Source organism: Ovis canadensis, chromosome 2, assembly GCF_042477335.2.
Source record: "Ovis canadensis isolate MfBH-ARS-UI-01 breed Bighorn chromosome 2, ARS-UI_OviCan_v2, whole genome shotgun sequence".
Taxonomy (NCBI): domain Eukaryota; kingdom Metazoa; phylum Chordata; class Mammalia; order Artiodactyla; family Bovidae; genus Ovis; species Ovis canadensis.
Genome location: NC_091246.1, coordinates 16334094 through 16346168, shown reverse-complemented (window position 1 = coordinate 16346168; position 12075 = coordinate 16334094). Strand labels below are relative to the sequence as shown.

Genomic DNA, 12075 nt, shown 5'->3' with positions numbered 1-12075 from the left:
GCTCGGGGCAGAAGGACTTCCCCAGGTCCCTCCAGGCACCTGGAAGGGGGAGTCCTCCCAAGTCTGTACAAAGCCAGGGTCACTTCAGTCCTGCCGAGTCTTCCCGTCCTCCTCTCTCCTTTCTTCTTTCTCGGATTCCCGTTTCCCTTTCGCCTCGGAGCTTTCTCCTCCAGGTTTTCCTCTCCTTACTTTTTCTCTTCCCTCTCCCTCCCCCCTCCTTTCTTCTCCACCGCACGCGTAGAGTGTCATTTATTTATTTATTTATCACCCCCGCCATCAACACCCTTTTAGGGCTCCCAAGCTTTTCAATGTGAGTGGGAGGAGAAAAGGGCAGGAAGTGTTGACTGGAAGGGGTTGAAATCGTGCCTCTGGGTGAGAGATTCTGCCCCGGAATAAACGATTGGGGAAAAGCTGGGAAAAGGAGTCAGATCTGTTTGTAAAACCCCGCTATCTGGTGGGAACCAACTCCGCGCGCGTCTCCTCCTCCCCGTTATTGTATGGGCTTATGGGGATGTCTGCCCGGACTGTTGTTGGGGGGTGGGTGGGGTCGGGGGGAAGTAGTATTACAGAGGACAGTGTTGCCTTGGATCCTCTACACCGCGCCTTCACCGGATGCGCGCTCCCCAATGCAAAGGAATCCAGCAACATCCCCCAATTCAGACGCGGACAAAAGAAACTTTAATTAAGGTCTCTGCCCCTCGCGCTGCGTGTTTCTCTCTCTCTCGAGACTGTTGATGTCCAACTCGAGGATGCGAGGAATAGAAATGGTACAAGCAGCCCATGCCCTTGAACTTCAATTGCTTCTGACTTGCTGTATTGATTTTTTTATACTGTAGGCACCACCTCCCGCCCCCTCCCGCCATCAAATTAAAGCCTTAGGAGACGTTGGACTTAGAGAGGAGGGTAAACGCACTCCTTTGCAAAATAAATAGTTCAGAACGATTTGTGGGAAAATACACCAAATAAAAATTCAAGGTGTGAAAGCTTCATCTTGGTTCTCTTGTCTTCAACACCATGACACCTTATCATTAGGAGCTCTGATTGTTACTTTCTGAGCTTTTAGATGGTCAGCCAGAAAGTGCAAACAACGCCGGGCTGGAGGGTGTAAAGTTATTTAAGTAGGCTTTTCCCCTCTTTTGGTGCGCCGTCAAAACACTTAACAAGTTAGGAAAAGAAAGTGGTGGTTCCGAGGCTCAGAATGATGGGTTCTTTCGCTCCCCCAGCCCCCCTCCCATATCAGAAAAGAAATAAAATGCACAATGAGTCTTTATTTCGGAGGAGAAGACTTCAAAATACGTGCCAGTAATGGACAATTTGAGCTTTTCACTGGAGATACTCACACCGCAAGCTGGAAAGGGATTAAAAAGCCCCACGTGGTTGATCTGGGTTTAGACTTGCAACCTCTAGTTCCCCGTGTATGTTCTTTTGCAAAGATTGGCCTCTAGATGGATGCGTGTGAGGGACTCTCTGGGGCCAAGACTCGGCTCCTCGGGCAGGGCTGATGGTGGGAGCGCTATGAGTGGCCGGGCAGGGTCCTCACTGGGGGCTTCCTCTGCCGGCCGGGGCGGCCGGGTGCCTCCGGGACGCGAGCGCGCACGCCTCAGTCCGGCCGCCGCGCTCCTCGCACCGCCTTCTCCGCAGGTCTTTATTCATCTCATCTGCCTCTTCCCCTTCTCCTCCTCCTCTGCCTCCTTCTCCTCCTCTTCCTCCTCCTCCTCCACCACCTCCTCCTCCGCCGCCGCCACCGCCTCCTCTTGCATCTCACTGGCCTGGCTCTGTGTTGCTCTGAGTGACAAAGACAATGTCCCAGCCTTAACTTTGCAACCACCTTGCCTCCTTCTGGGGTTCAGCGAGGGGGAGGGGGGGACAGCAGCCGCAGCCTCAGCATCTCCTCCACCTTCTCCTTCTCCTCTTCTCCAGCTCTTGGATAATTCTTCCCGTTCACCCCCACCTCCAGCCCTTTCCTCATTTCTTTCTTTTTTTTTTTTCTTCTTCTCTCCCGCACGTTGTTGTTGTTATTAGAAAGGCTTCGCGCACCCCCTGGTGCTCCGGCGTTTTGTGTGGCAGAAGATTGTCTGCCTTCTCTCTTTCTGTCTTGCTTTCTCTCTCCCTCTGGTTGCTCATTATTCAGAGAGAGACACAGAGGGAGGGAGGGAGAGAGAGAGCGCGCGAGGGAAAGGGAGAGGAGAGAGAAGAGGAGAGAGAGAGAGGGAGAGAGTGAGAGGGAGAGGGAGGGAGGGAGAGAGAGGGAGAGAGAGAGACGGATATCTCGGGTCATCTGCCGCTGCAGCGAGTCTGAGGAGCCGAGGAAGGCAGGGAAGATGGCGATCCTCCATTGCTGAGACCCGGCAGAAGCACATGAGACTCCCAAACAACTTCCACAACAATAACCCGAGCAGGAAGAGGAGAAAGAGAAAGAGGATAAGGAGGCGGTGGGGCTGGAGAACCCGAAACACCTCCCGGCGCCGGGACGCTTCTTCTGTAAGTTACTGCAATTAACCAGCACCTCGGGGTGGTCCGAGTGCTGCGGGGAGGAGAGCGCGGGGTGGTGGAGGCACAAACGCGCTCATTCATTCGGCCGAGGAGGGTTGGTGGAGCCGGGAGGAGAGGAAGTCCCCTGCATGGACTGGCTGTTGGAAGAGGAGAAGAAGCAAGAGAGAAGAGGGGGAGGAGGAGGAGGGAGAGAGAGCTGGAGGGGGAGGAGGAAGAGGAGGAGGAGGAGAAGCGAGGGAGGAAGAGGAGGAGAAGGTGGCGGTGGTGGCAGTGGAGGTGGCTGTGCTTTTCCTGCTGGCTGCTCCTTCTGCTGGGGGGCGGGGGGTGGGGGGAGCGGAGCGCTGTGGCTTAATTAATTTCGTGTAGTTCTAGGGAGAGAAGAGAAAATGAAAGATGAGTGAGAAGAGAGCCGGAGGCTTAGGACGGATGCTCCGGGTGTGGGGACAGGAGTAGGGACAGAGAGGGGGGCGGAGGGCGGGAGTCGAGGAGACCTGAGCCGAGAGAGCCAGAGGGAGAGAGCGAGGGGCAGAGGAGGGAGCGCTCCCGGCCGCCCCGACCTGAGCGGGTTGACCTCTTTCTTTCTGTCCCTCTCCTTTCCCCCTCTCTGTCTGCCTGTCCCCAGCCCGATGGCAAAGCCGTGCGGATTGGCACCCCCCCCTCTTCCTCAGGTATTTGGCTCTCTCTCTCTCTCTCTCTCTCTCCCCGAAGTTGGGATGCGGGGTCGGGATGTGTCGGGGGGTGGCGGCGGCGGTGGTGAGCAGAGAGGCGAGGAGCGGGGGGCGCCGGCCCGGTGGCGGGGCGGTGGGAGTTGATGGGGGGGCGCAGGTTCAGGAGCCACTGAGGAGCTGTCTCCAGGCTGGGGGTTCAGAAGCGTCTGGTGGAGGAGACAACGGTTTCTGGAGAGGAGAAGCCATTACACACGCTTGGCTCTCCTCTGAGGAAGGGAGAAAGGACCCCCAGGCAGAGGCCCGGGGGTCGCCTGACTCCTGGTGCAGTTCCCAGGGGTCTGCCCTCCTTCCAGGCGCGAGGGGAAGCCGCAGCCGCCCCCCATTGGAGCAGCCCCTCTCTTTCCCTTTCTTTATCTCCCTGTCCTCCATTTGCAAGCTGTCTGCTTTGGTTCCAGTCCAGACTCCAAAACACAAAGCTTCTTCTCACGTTCATTCTCCAGGCTTTTCACCATTCCTGGAGGAACCCTCATTTTCTTTTCATTGTAGCTTCTAACCTACAGAGAGGGAGGGAAGCTGCCTGGAGTTCCTTTTATATTCCTCCCCTACTTAAAAAAAAAAAGTTTCATTTTTAAGCACGCGTCTGGGATGGGAAAAGACCAACCAGTTGGGGCTTTCTCCCTGGGCTCCCGGGGGCTGTGTCTGAGTGTCTGTGTTGGCTGTTTGGTTTGCTTTGGTTTTGTTTCTGGAGGTGGCTTGCAGGATTTTTGAGGAAGTAACTAGTTTGGTTGAGAGCTGGGAACTGAGTCAGGTAAGCCCGTGTCATGTTGTAACTCCACCAGAAAATGGAGGAGAGCGGGTTTCCAGGAGACAAAGCTGAGAAGTGTTTATAAAATTATGGATGTCTCCATTTTGAAGCTCTGTTGGTGATGGCTGGTAGAGGAGGCTTGCCTGCCTTCTCCTTCTCCCTTTCTAGGGGGCGAATCTTGTGGTGGTTCCTCGCTATCTGTTCATTATGCAAGGAAATGAGGGGCTTGGAAGGGCTTCTCAGATATTTCTCCCACCCAAGGAGTACTTTCACAAGTTATGGAGGCATTTGTTTCCATTTTAAAGTAAACTTTTGGAATTTTTTTCTCCTTTTGAGTGGACCTGTAGGGTGTTGACCTCCTTTGGGAAAGGCAAGGCAAAACCTTAAACATTTTTCCACTGAGGTCCGTCACAGAACTTTTAAGCTGCTCCAGGTCTCCTGCAAGTCACCAGGAAATGTGATTTCCTCATTGTGAAGATGGTGATGGCCCTGAGCTGAGATTTTTGGAGTTCTGAGGCTTGATTATCATCATGTTTTGATGCACTGCAAGACTTTATTGTCTGGTTGGGGTTGATTTCTGCAAAACAACAGCAGCAACAGCAAATCTTGCAAGATCTCAGAGGAACTCTTTAAGACTGGCTGACACCAGTTTCTGGAAGGTCTACATTTCTTTTCAGGATGCTCCATTTGTGTATTAGGCCTTCTTTTCTTTCCTTTGTTTTCCCTCTTCCATTCTGCTGTGTTTGTGTTTTTTTTTTTTTTTCTCTTCCCTTTTCTGTGTTCTCAAGTACTGTAAGTCTTCAGGAATATCAGATGTCTTCTTAACAATGTCACTATGGAAACAAAATTTTAAAATATTATGTCAGTTGAGAAAACCTTCTGTCCAGGTAGCTTCACCTTTCTAGTTGGGAGGAATTTATTAGTCTTAGAGGAAGACATTTTGTGAGGATGATTTGAAGAAAGGACCCAAATCTACCCAGTCCACACACACACTGATTGGAGTTCTTCACGGATTAGTTCTAGAGAATGTATGTAATCAATCGCAGTAAAGAACTAAATCCTGAAATGCTTGAGGAATTTATAAAAGCCAACCATGAAGATGTTGCTTTTCCATTAGGTAAGGTAGCCATCTTGAGGATGAGGGAAGATGTTGGAAGAATATTAGATGGACTCTTGAAGATAGGCGAGAAATGCTCCACAGTGGAATGGAGGAGATTCAGAACCAGTTAATTTATTGGAAGGAGGCTGATTGGACCTTGTTTTCAACTAAGGAGGAATATAGAAAGGTACCAGCTTCAACAGAAATAAGGAACACATTGGTGAGCGACTTATACCAGCTTTTTTCTGGCTTTGCTTTCTCATTGTATGTCAGATTTGTGTGTGTATATAAAGTTCTTTATGTCTACAGTATTTTTGTACAGATCGAGGTGGTTTTAGATTCCAGATGTAATTATATTCTGTTGAGTAACTGGGAGCAGTGTCATTCAGTAAATGCACCGTGCTGTATATGACAACATCACATTTTTCTAACCAAACTGTTGTGTCATTAATTGAGGGTTATTGTTCTTCTGAGAGGTGTGAAAGGAGAGAAGAAATACATGGTTCTTTAGCTGATAATTGTCCATGGCCAATGAAGTAAAATCCTGCTTTTGCAGACATAGATGTATGGTTTTCAGGATTCTCAGTTGATGTGTATACTCATTTAAAAATACTCTTCAGAACTCTGTTTCTTTATTAATAACCTAGGGCTCTCCAAGAGCACTTAAAAAAAATCTTACTTGCAATTATACCTTTAATTACTCATTTTTGAATGTTATGTTTGATATCATAACTTTTGCTCTTGAGTAGAATGTCATCAATGTTATATTTAAATTTGCTAATGTATATATGTATATATAGGCATGCTACATGTTCAAACTCAAGTTCAAATGCGATGGGATAAAGAGAGTTATTTGGGGAAGTAATTACCAGATAATTTTGCACCTAATTAACCATATATGATTATGTAAACATAAATAAATTATTTGTTGATCTTGAAGCAAACTTCTATGATATCTTTGTTGTTGTTGTTGATACCAGGACAACCAGTTAATTACTTCTCTCAGTGGGGGGAAGAATCTGACAAACTGGTTGCCAGTCTAGCAGTTTGACTCATATTTTTTACTTTGCAACCAAATATTTTGGTGTTTTTGTATGTAGACAGCCTTAGAGCTAAGCTTTTCTGGGGGGGAATAATTAGGTATCTAAGAGGCATTTTGGAGTTTCCGAATGTGTTCCAACCTGAGACTCATCCATCTCTGATGCTCATCAGCAAGAGAAGCACCATTATATTCAAGACATGGTATCTTGCTTCTTTCTAGATATGTACGCTCGAAATGGGGCAGTTACTTTGGATAAACCACCATGAGAGAAATAAAGACAGTGTCCAATGGAACCTTCTCATTTGATGTCAAAACTCAGAGATCCTTTTTGTTTTTGAGACACCAAGTTGATGAGGCTTGGTAGGCAAGCTGTTACCTAATTTGCTCTGATATAATCACAGAGAGAAGTCATTCTGGAGACTGTGTGAACTGTGATGTACCTGCCATAAAAAATATTCTTGCTGGGTCTTCGGATTCCATAATTTTCCTCATATTTGATTTATGTCCGCCTAATTCATTGATTACATTCTCCCAGGACTTGGTTTTTTCCCTTAATCTTTGGAATTGGAGATAACTTTTATTTATTTATTTATTTTTGGAGATAACTTTTAGATGAAAACATTATATATATATACATATATATGGTAATATAATATATATGTATATATATATATTCTTTTTTTTCTAATGAGTCTTCTGTAAGACAATAGGGGAAAAAGAAATCCAGCTCTACTAGTGGACTTTAAAGAACTTGGGGTAGTTTTCCTGAAAGGAAAGGAGGGTAATGTTGCCTTGGGAAAGAGTCCCATTTTCTGTGTGATGGAGTTTAATAAGGTCTAGTCTGTCCTGGATTCTTCCTAGTGTTGAGATTTCTTGGTTAAGGTAACCTTACTTATCTTCTCTGGTATGTGCCTTAATCAGTCTTACAGTTTACTGCCTCTTGGGACAGAACATTGACAAAGCTGCATTGAGTGTTTCGAGTTGAAGGCTAGGAAACATGCTATTTCTCAATGCCATACTCATAAATTAGGAAATAAGAATGAACTCAAATTGCAAAGGATCTGACATGGGTGGATGATTGGATGGTTGGTATATGGAAACTAAGGAAATTCAGAGGAAACGGGGGGAAATATTTCCAGTGTCTATTACTAAAATCTAGTGAACTGAAAAAAAAAAAGTTATTATCCATGAGTGTGTGTGTGTGTAAGCAAGTATCCTGTGAAGTTCACATACTTAGGAAGTTGGTGGCTTTGAGAAAAACATTAGGTGGGTGTTGGTGACCTGTTAATTGATTATGAGAAAACAGAGAGGAAAGTAGATAATGTTAGAAGAAAATTCCTCTTTTTGTGTGATATGCCAAGACATCTGGCAGATGTTACGTTGGACCCTAAGGAATGGACAGTTTAATTTTAGCGCTAGCAAGGAAATGGGAAGTTCTAAGCTCTTTTAATAGCACAAGTCTTAGTTTGGGGAAGGTTGCTTAAAAAAAGAAAGGAAAAGAGGCATTTATAAAGATAAAAGAAGGCTGGGGAACATGGGGATTAAACTGAGATTTTGGGGGTGGTGGACAAATGCATTATTTCCCAAGTAGAAATTAACACTAAAAATCATGTCAAAGCTGACTGCTTGATAACACCCTAAACAATGAATATGAAGTCAGAACTTCTCATTGAGTTGCTTTGTGCCTTAGAGAGATCTTCTCCTTCACCTCTGCCCCTCCCCCTGCATTGTAAGGAGGAGGAAACTGGCACAGAGACCTTGCACAGGTCAGAAAATTCATTTGTAACAAAGCCAGGCCTAGAACTCAGGTCTGCTGACTCCCACCCCAGTGCCCTTTCTACTGCCTGTGAGTGTAGCAGTTTGTGAAACACCAGCTCTCCTCTCCAGAGTGCAAGGCTGTCTCAGAAACTCTGAAACCATATGCTAGTGGGGCAGGAGTATTGATTTTTTTTTTTTTTTTTTAGTTAGTCTAGCTTGTTGGGGAGCCTGAGGCCGAGCGTGGTCATTCACAGGAGTAATACGCTCCAGAGGCCTGTTTTGTTCATGGGACTTGTAACTCTTGGGTTTGAAGCTGTGCCTTTCTTCTGATTGTCCTCCTCCCTGTACTTCTGTCATCCAGGGATGGGGAGTCCTTTTCAAATGCCCTTCTTTGGAAGTTTGTCTGGGTCTATTGCAGCTTCCCGAAGTGCCCACAATTGGACTCTGAGGATCTGTTTTGCAACCTGGTACAAATTTCAACTGGTTTCTTGCTGAGATGCCATTTTGTAATACTGATGAATGGCCAGGAGGGTGAAATCCGGTCTTTAGTGATGACTGGTGGCTTCCCAGAGTTCCAGACTGATCTAAAAATGTGTCCTCCATGTATCTTGTCGAGACCCAGTTCTCTCCTGAAGACCTGTGACTAGCTATTTCCTGTGCCCCAGTAGACACAGCGTCTTCCTTAAAATGCTGTTTGAAAGGCACGTGCCACATTTAACCATGAGAGAGGGATGGGATAGTGCTTGAAGGGTGATCATGGGTTTCCATTCCCCATTCCACTTGGACAAGTGAGAGTAACTTTGTAAAGAAGAAGAGGGATGTTTGGAAGTTTCCACATTTTCTAAGCTTCTTCCAAACGAAAGCATAAATTCTTAATCCAGGAGGCAGTCTGGAGAAGGTAGGGCTGTATGTGGACTTCTGGCAGAAACACAGTTAACGCTATAAACAGTTGGACCTCAGTGTGGCACTCCTCCAGATGAGTTGACTGTCGAAAATAAAATGTTCCAGAAGAACTGGGAGAACAGGAAAGAAGTTAAAACAGCATGGTTTGCATGCCAGTACTGAAGGAAGAAAAAAAGTGTGGGGTTGGGTTGGTTGTGGGGGGGGGGGGGGGGATTGGAGAGAAGATAATTCTAAGTGGAACTGTCTCTGAGATTTATAAAAGGAGGAGAAGTTTCCAAGTGAGGGGAAAAGGCATTTTTATGAATTTAGGTTGCATTGACAGTTTATTAGGGAGCTCTTCGGAGTCTTTTGTCCCCTTGAACTTTGTATCGGGAAAACTGCACACACTGGGAATCTGGATTGATGTTTTCTGCTCTGAAATGCTGTTGTCAAATGTCTCTATTTTCTGAGGGATCCTGTCCTTATCAGTTGACCCACGCCTAGGATTTGTAGCCTTGGGCTGCGTGGCTCCAACACCAGATTGGATTTTTCAGGGCTTGGAGGGACAGGAGGTAGAGTAGTTTGGGGTGAGAGGTTCCTCGTATGGTTCACCTGCAAAAGCATTGTGTTTTTAAATTCTGGTGAGCAGATGACTTGGTGTCTTCAAAGCATTCTTGCCTAATTCCTAGCTGGAGACAGTTTTTTTCTTCTTGGGTTATTCTTGGAGAGAAGGTTTCTTTTTGTGCCAGGTCATGGGTATTTTGGTATTGATTTCCTTGCTTTCATGTATTTGCTGTGTAGTTCACTGCATGTTGCTTCTGAATATTAAGAAAGCACTTCTGTTGGGTCTGACCACAGCTTATCCCCCTCCAACTTCATTCAGAGAGCAGAGCCTACTCCAGAGGGTAAAAGGAAGGTGAGGGGAGGGAGAGTACTTATTTGTCCAAAAAAAAAAAAAAAATCTTTGAAGGCTTCTTAATTCAAAAAGTGACTTGCCAGGCTTTCTAGTAGGTTTTTCCCCAAGACTGTGCAAGAAAAGATGAACATTCCACTAGCAAACCCATGGGTCCTGATGAAAATGTTTTAGGATCACTTAGTGGGAAATGAAGCATTTGTCTAAGATGAGGAGGCCAAGACTTACCTTTGGATTGAGACTGGTTTGAACACAAAAGGAGCTGGAAGCCCAGACGAGACAACTGTGTCAGAAGTAATTAAGCCCAGGATCTGTGGAGAGGCTTAGCTGCCGCAGAGCCCAGCTGGGGAAGGCCAAACTCGCTCCCTAAGCCCTCGTCTGGCCAGTTGAACCAGAACACGAGCTAAAGCCTTCATATTTTGGAATTCTTCTCTTCCCTGTTCAGACTTAAGACTAGGAAAGTCCTTCAGTTTTGGTCCCCATCAGCTGAGCGCTTTTCTCTTGAACTGGGAAATACCAGAGGCTGGAGGGGGGGGGGGGGGCGGGGAGGTAGGGCGGCGGTAGTGATCTGCTCTGAAGGAACATTCTCCCTTTTTAACGTGACAAATGTGCCTCTAACGTTGTACTTATTAGTCAGACAATAATTGTGCGGTGGCACAATGTGGGATACTTGAAAGATGTTTGCTGCACAAAGGTTCCCATACTCACCTGCAGATTAAGAAGTGGGTTTCTAAACCATCTCATTTCTCTTGCTAATGAAAAGCTTTGGAAAGCACCTGTGAATCAGAACTCCAGCTGCTTTCATGGTAGGGGAAGTTAGGCCTTGAAAGGATACACGGATTAGCCCGTCAGAAAAGCAAACAGTGGCATCAGCACAAGTAGAAAATAGACAGGGTTGTTAAGCTAACAGAAAAGTAGGCTAAAGCATTGCCATAATTACGTGGTGGGAATTTGCTGGGGAGGAGAGACTGCTTGGGTAAGAGGAGGAGAAGAAGAGAGGTGGGAGAATGATTGACAAGTCAGAGGAGACAGGGCTGTCCACTGGGAAGAGCCTACAGGAAGAAAGACATTGCTTTTAAGAAAACAATAAAGCAAGTGGAAAAAGACCTTGTAATTTGGTACCTATTGCACGTGAAATATGAAGACCAGGGCTCAGATCCACATTCTTTGATCAGTCCTTATTGTAAAAAAATAGAATTGGTCTTGGGAGACAATTTATGACTTTGGGGTTAAAAATACAGCATTGCTGGTAAAGGACAGATGGAAGGTTGATGGAGCTGGTTAAGTAGATGTTGGTGGAGATTTTCCTGGAAAAGGAGTGAAGTCGAGAATAGAGCACAGCAGAAAGTAGCTGCATTATTAATGGGCAGAACATGCGATAGTCCTCGCTAAGGTTATCCATAGAGCTTCTCTACCTGCATTCTGGATGTGAGAAGAAGGGAGGAACAGAGAAGTGCTTATTTCAGAGGCGAAAGGCATGGAGCATGATGACTACCTGTGTCCAGCTTGGGATTAAGCTGTTTGCTGGAGCCAGGCATCACAGGCTGGTCTGTCAATCCAGTCCTGGTATTTTAACGTCCAAAACAAGGCCACCATGGTCCAGAATGTTCAGCTATTCTAATCCTTAATTACATCATCCTCTGTGTCATGACCAGTAAGTTTGCAGCCGAGCATCAGATCAACCAACCCAGACTGTACCCGATCTGGGGGTCCTACCTGTGGGGTAAAAATTGAACACTGAGTCATAGGCTGAAGATGGCCAAAATGTAGATACCAGCTAGAGATTATGTAAAGATTTCTATAATAAAGTACTTGTCACCCAGAAATTTTTCTCTTCAATGGTTTCTATCTTAAGTGGTCTTCTCTGAAGACTGTTAATTAGTATTTCATAATGATAACTGGGGAAGGGGTCTGAATGGAAGAGACCGTTTTCATTTGAATGTCAGAGTTCAGCTACAAGAACTTCTGGGCCGGCGGGGGTTGGGGGTGGGTTGGGGGAGGGAGGAAGCGGAGGTGGATGGGCAGTCAGGGGTTAGCAGATGTAAACTATTCTATTTAGAATGGATAAACAACAAGGTCCTACAGTATAGCATGGGGAGCTATACCCAATCTCCTGGGAGAAACCATAATGGAAAAGAATATAAAAACAGAAAGCAAATGTGTGTACAACTGAGTCACTTTGCTCTAAAGCAGAAATTAATACAATACTATACTTCCATTGGAAAACAAATTTCTCCCCCTTCCGCTGTCAACGGAATATTGTCCCTTCTGATGCTGGGCAAGAAGACCTTCCAAAAGGAGATTAAATATGATTGCTTCATCAAAAATTTCGGCCAACTTCTCTGTAGAGTGGGAATATCACATCAGCCGTTAACAAAACGCTCACAGTTAATATTTAATACGAGGTAACATTTG

At 46.0% G+C, this 12075-nt stretch overlaps 1 protein-coding gene across 4 annotated transcripts in view; it reads left to right on the top strand.

Annotated features, from left to right (window-relative positions):
* The first annotated feature begins 1732 nt into the window (after nucleotides 1-1732).
* ZNF462 (zinc finger protein 462) overlaps nucleotides 1733-12075 on the top strand; it is a 152599-nt gene continuing 142256 nt past the window's right edge. For 3 of the 4 annotated variants that reach the window (XM_069575514.1, XM_069575513.1, XM_069575511.1), the window contains exon 1: nucleotides 1733-2481. The gene's annotated coding sequence lies outside the window, so the exon portion shown is untranslated. Of the gene's footprint in view, nucleotides 2482-5207; nucleotides 5286-12075 lie in introns of those variants that run through there. The other variant, XM_069575512.1, reaches the window with a different exon arrangement.